Below are 6,000 nucleotides of genomic sequence, written 5' to 3' on the forward strand. Positions count from 1 at the left end.
GAGGGCAGATTAACTGAAAAACCTGCAGATGCCCTCGAGCCAGCCTGAGATTTTGTTGATGCAGGCCTGATACCATATACTCAGAACCAGGGTGGATTGGATTTAAATCAAACTGATTTAAATCACTAGTCAGTAAGGCTCAGGGTGGATTTTAAAAATTTAAATAAATAAATAAAACCACCCTGAGCCTTACTGACTAGTGATTTAAATTGTGATTTTAAATTCTGATTTAAATCAGTTTGATTTAAATCAAATCCACCCTGCTCAGAACAGAAAATGCCTTTTTAGAGAACTGTGGATGTCAGCAAGCTGGGAGCACTTTCCGCTTATCAGGTTGTCAACTTATCCCATTCCCAGCAGGGCTTGGAGCATCGTTGGTGAACATAGGAACCAGCCTAGAGGCCTCAGGACTCCACCGGACAATTGTTTATTGAGCATTCATTTGTTTGAATGAAGATTATGCCAGTGGCAGAGTATATGCCCGTGCTGCCTAGGGTGGGTGTGCTCCTGAGGGGGGGGGGAGTAGCATAGAGGGTTCCCTCCCAGGCGTGGGATAGCTGCTTGGGTGCCCGGAGCGGCGCGTGTGCCCTGCAGCCGGGGATGGAGCGAGCCACCAATGCCGGACATTTGGCATGCTGCCCACATGCGATTCCCAAGCCTCCTCCAAGCTATCAAAATGAAGGGGGAAGGGGGGGAATGCCACCGGCAAAGCAGCACAGCTCCCCCCTTACCCCGACGGCTCAGGGTAGGCTTGGGAGTCACAGGTGAGCGGTGTACTGAAGGTCACCCCCCCCTCAGTAAGGGCACCCGGGGTGGGCCGCCCCCAACGCCCCCCTTCCTACGCCCCTGGATTTTGCAGGGGTTGTGCTGTGCCCGGCCTTTATTGAACATTTGTTCTTGTTTCTATGTAAGGAAGTTGCAGGACAATGAGCACTGATCTGCTTCCACAAAGCTGATGCAGAAGGTAGGGTGTGGATGTTACATAGATAATGTGGCAGGAAAGTGTGGCTTGGCTACATAGGCATCAAGGGCGAAATGTGGAATCTTGGAAGGCCTGATTTAGCCCAAGGCCGTAGGTTCCCCAGTGCTGCGTTCACAGCTGCAAACATTACAAATTGGCAAGAGCACTAGACTGAGGTAGGTGTGCTGTCTGCCACCAGCTACATATTGCTAAAGTTTCTAGTCCATCTGCTATATGCTTTTTTAATTGTCTGCAAAAGCCTACGTGAAAATGTACGTCTTGGTTGTTTTGTCAGAATGTGTACAATGTAGGCACTGGGTGCAATCTAGGGGCAAGAAATTTCAGAGGTTGGGGGTCCACTACCGAGAAGCAGATGCCAACACACCTTGAACCTCCAGTGTGCCATATACTCATAAGAACATACGAATGCCTCTTTAAACTGTCATGGCTTCCCTCAACAAACCATGGGAACTGTAGCTTGCTCTAGGTGCTGGAAAATGTTAGGAGACCCCCTGTTCCCCCACAGAGCTACAATTCCCAGAGTTCCTTGGGGAGAGGGATTGACTGTTAAACCACCCTGGAAAGTGTAGCTCTGGAGGGGGAATAGGGAGTCTCTTTAGAACTCTCAATGCACTTAACAAACTTCAATTCCCATAAGTTTTTAAGGTATCATGTTTTGTTGAGTTTGGAAGCTGCCCAGAGTGGCTGGGGCAACCCAGTCAGCAAGATGAGAAGAAGAAGAAGAAGAAGAAGAAGAAGAAGAAGAAGAAGAAGAAGAAGAAGAAGAAGAAGAAGAAGGGGAAAGCCATTCCTATACAAAGTGGTATGACAAAGCTTGAAATGTATAGTACAGATGGGGCGTCTACACTGTCTACACCAGGCTTCCTCAACCTCAGCCCTACAGATGTTTTGAGACGACAACTCCCATCATCCCTGACCACTGGTCCTGTTAGCTAGTGATCATGGGAGTTGTAGGCTAGAAACATCTGGAGGGCCGAGGTTGAGGAAGCCTGGTCTACACTGACTGGCAGTGACTCTCCCAGGTTTCAGACATTGAGCCTCCCCTGCCCCCCCACCAGCCACAGCTGGAATCACTGGGAATTGAACTGGGAAACTTTCACATGTGCTACTGCTTGCTGACCCACAACCCTTTGATTGTGCTCTGAGGTGAGTTATGTAAACCTTGCTTAATATTAGCCGTGGATAAGATGAGTGTAAGTTAATCTGCAGGAAAAAGGACAGTTTTGCTTTTGTTCTCCGGTTTTCTTTGAGAAGGGAAACACCCAGGCTTTGCACAGAGGCATTCTTTGTTAAGCCTGTTTTAGAGAGAGAGAGAGAGAGAGAGAGATGAAACAAAACAGAGAGGTGCTGACCTTGCCTTTTACACTGCTTAAGGGCAACACTTTTTATCTTACTCGAAGAAAAGGGTGCTTAGGAACATGTGGCAACATACCCTAATTATGCATTGCAGAGATGGTAAGAGAGCCAGCATATATCAGGGACCCCCTGAGGGGTGCAAAGCATTTCAGCAGTGCATTCCAATAGATCCCCAGGTGAGGAACATAGGAAGGTGCCTTGTATGGAGTCAGAACAGTAGTCCATCTAGTTCAGTACTGTCAACACTGACTGGTACTGGTTCCCTGGGATTTCAGACAGGGATCCTTTCCCAGCGTGTCTGGAGATTGCTGGGGATTGAACCTGGGAGTTTCTCCCTGCAGAGCAGATGTTCCACCACTGAGCTCCAGCACTTCCTCAGTGTAGGAGCATAGGAAACTGCCTTATACTGAATCAGACCAGTGGTCCATTTAACTTAGCACTGTCAACACCGACTGGTGGTGGCTCGCCAACATTTTTATAATGAAAAAAGGGATGTCCATCATCATCATCATCTCCATCATCACCATCATATTTATACCCTGCTCCACTCTGAGCGGCTTCCAACATATATAGAAATATAAAAGTAAAGGTAAAGAAGACTGATCACTGAAGAATTGATGCTTTTGAATTATGGTGCTGGAGGAGACTCTTGAGAGTCCCATGGACTGCAAAAAGATCAAACTTATCCATCCTTGATGGATCAGCCCTGAGTGCTCACTTGGAAAGACAGATCCTGAACTTTGGCCACCTTATGAGAAGAGAAGACTCCCTGGAAAAGACCCTGAATTTGGGAAAGATGGAGGGCACAAGGAGAAAGGGACAACAGAGGACAAGATGGTTGGACAGTGTTCTCGAAGCAACTAGCATGAGTTAGGCCAAACTGCAGGAGGCAGTGGAGGATAGGGGTGCCTGGCGTGCTCTGGTCCATGGGGTCACGAAGAGTCAGGCGTGACTGAACAACAACAACTCTGACAGTTAAGTCTAGTCGCAGACAACTCTGGGGTTGCAGTGCTCATCTCCCTTTACTGGCCGAGGGAGCTAGCGTTTGTCTGCAGACAGTTTTTCCAGGTCATGTGGTCAGCATGACTAAGCCACTTCTGGTGCAACAGAAACCTGAAACCAGAGCAGCGCACGGAAACTCCATTTACCTTCCCGCCAGAGCGGTACCTATTTATCTACTTGCACTTGACGTGCTTTTGAACTGCTAGGTGGGCAGGAGCTGGGACCGAGCAACGGGAGCTCACCCCGTCGTGGGGATTCGAACAGCCGACCTGATCAGCAAGCTCAAGAGGCTCAGTGGTTTAGACCACAGTGCCACCCGCGTCCCATTATATAGAAATATAACAAAACATTAAACATTAAAAAGACTTCCCTATATAGGGCTGCCTTAAGATGTTTGTAAAGGTTGTATAGTTACTTATCTCCTTGGCTCGGGGGTCACATAACTCTATACCCTTCGATGTTCTACCATACTTTCCAACATTTCTCTGGTGAAAATAGGGACCTCCTAAGGAAAAGAGGGACATACTGGGATCAAATCAGAAACCAAGATGACTTCTGTAAATCTGGGACTGTTCCTGGAAAACAGGGACACTTGGAGGATCTGAGAGCCTACCAAAAGCCCCAACAGAACCTTGTTTCTGCTTAATCTGCTGCTAACCAGATTAAGAGACCTCTGGGTATAGGGCGGTATATGAATTCAATAAACAACAACAATAACAACCATTCAATCCATCTCTTGGTTATGGTCAATGTGCAATATTCAACCTGCTGCTAATGAGACAGGCTGGTACCTCCCAGTTCATGGGTGAGGTGACTTGAGCTTCAGGAACAATTTCCAGATATATGACACTCCTCTCTAAATCAATACTTCTCCCTTCAGTTTGCATCAGTGCTGAAGTGTCCGTCCCCGTCCCCCCCCCCATCTCCCACAGATATTGTGTTACTGTTCAGAACACATTTGTATCTGTCATAGCATTGCATGAGTTTCACACCCTGCTGGAGAAAACTTCCCTTTTCCAATTTCCACACTGCCTTCTATGCAGAAAACTGCTGGTCATCTCAACCCCCTCCTCCTTCTCCATCTGAAGCAACTTGGGGATCACCATGGAAACGGTTACCAATTAACTGCAGCTGAGTATGTAAGGGCTGCCTTTGGAAATAAGGAATGGGAGAACCAGCACTGAGCTGGTGGCAGCAGTGCCCTTTTGACTGGTGCCTAAGCACACTTCAGTTCCATTTATACTTTTCCTTTGAAATGTTTTAGATCTTCTGTTTGACTAAAGGCCTCTCAGCTGGTTGATTGTATGAGTTTGATTAATCATCTTATCCTATATAAATTTGCATACACAAAAATAACTCTCAGTGACTCTGAAATGACCTCCCTGAGAATTCGGTCATGTACTGACTCTTGTTTTCTTTCAGGCACCCTATCAGTACAAAATCTAGTTCATTCAGAGAGGGAAATATACGTATCAGTCGTATGTTTCACTGAAATAATTATGGAGCTGGTTTCTTTCTTTCTTTTTGCTACTGCAGAAATTAAAGATACAAAGAACTGTCACAGATTAATAGGAAATGTCTCAGATTGTGCACTTTTGAAATGGATTATTAGCAGTGCTGTTTTTATAGAAAAAGGGGTACCTTGTTCTCTTAGAATAGCAATGGTGCCCACCTGAGAGGTGCCGAAACAAAGTTTCAGTGAGTTCCAACTGAAAAAAAGCCTTAATTATTAGTATGGTGAGTCTCCCTATAGAGGGGCTCAGTGGGCTGTCACTGGATCAGTTCATGCCAATTCAACCTTAAGCCCCTGTTCTGCCTCCCACGTTGCCAGATCATTCCCTCCTGCCAGCGCTTGCTGGCGAGTCTCTGCCTACAAAGGTGTCTGGTGCCAAGTCTAGTTCTGAGCTGGCTGAGTCTCTACCTCTATCACGTAGGACATGGAGATGCCAAACAGACTGCTCAGGCCTAGCCTACTAGAAGGAATTCTCACCTGCTTACCCAGTCCAAAGATGCAGCCCACCTGCCACGCTCAAGTCATGCCCACCCCACTCCTACATAATGAGAGTCCATGGAGTGTGCCAGCTGTTGGATCAATGCCTTAACTTGCTTAGACATGCATTGCATCTGCTGCGCCTTTGACTTTTGCCTTGCTTGTGCATTATACTCATTTGAACATTAGCGCTGTGGGCAGAAAACATATAATCTGATATTGAGTTCTTCATCCAGGGGGGGGAGCATGGACATCGTTGTTAAATAGGTGCCCAATTGTATCCATATATAGACAAAAACCTGTTATTTCACCCCAGGAACCAAAATTTGGTCAGGAGGCAGAGGCGGAGCTAGCTGCTCCGGCATCCAGAGCAGCACACATGTTGTGCACCTGGAGCGGGGTTTAGCCACCCGCAGGGGCAGGGCTAGCTGCCTGTGGTGAGCAGTGAGTGTCCCAGGGGAGTGCCACCTGTGGTGAGCGGCCTGTGGGGGGGTTGCTGCCCATAGCGAGCATCACAGGGCGGGGGCACTGTCTGTGGCGAGCGTCACGGGGCGGTGGGGCGGCGATGTCACCCCCCCTCAGGAATGATACCCCCTTCCTCCACCACTTTCAGGAGGTGCCAAAATGCAGGCCATACATAGAAAGCAGAAAGCTTTCCCAGGAAGGAGGA

Source organism: Lacerta agilis, chromosome Z (assembly GCF_009819535.1).
Source record: "Lacerta agilis isolate rLacAgi1 chromosome Z, rLacAgi1.pri, whole genome shotgun sequence".
NCBI classification, from domain to species: domain Eukaryota; kingdom Metazoa; phylum Chordata; class Lepidosauria; order Squamata; family Lacertidae; genus Lacerta; species Lacerta agilis.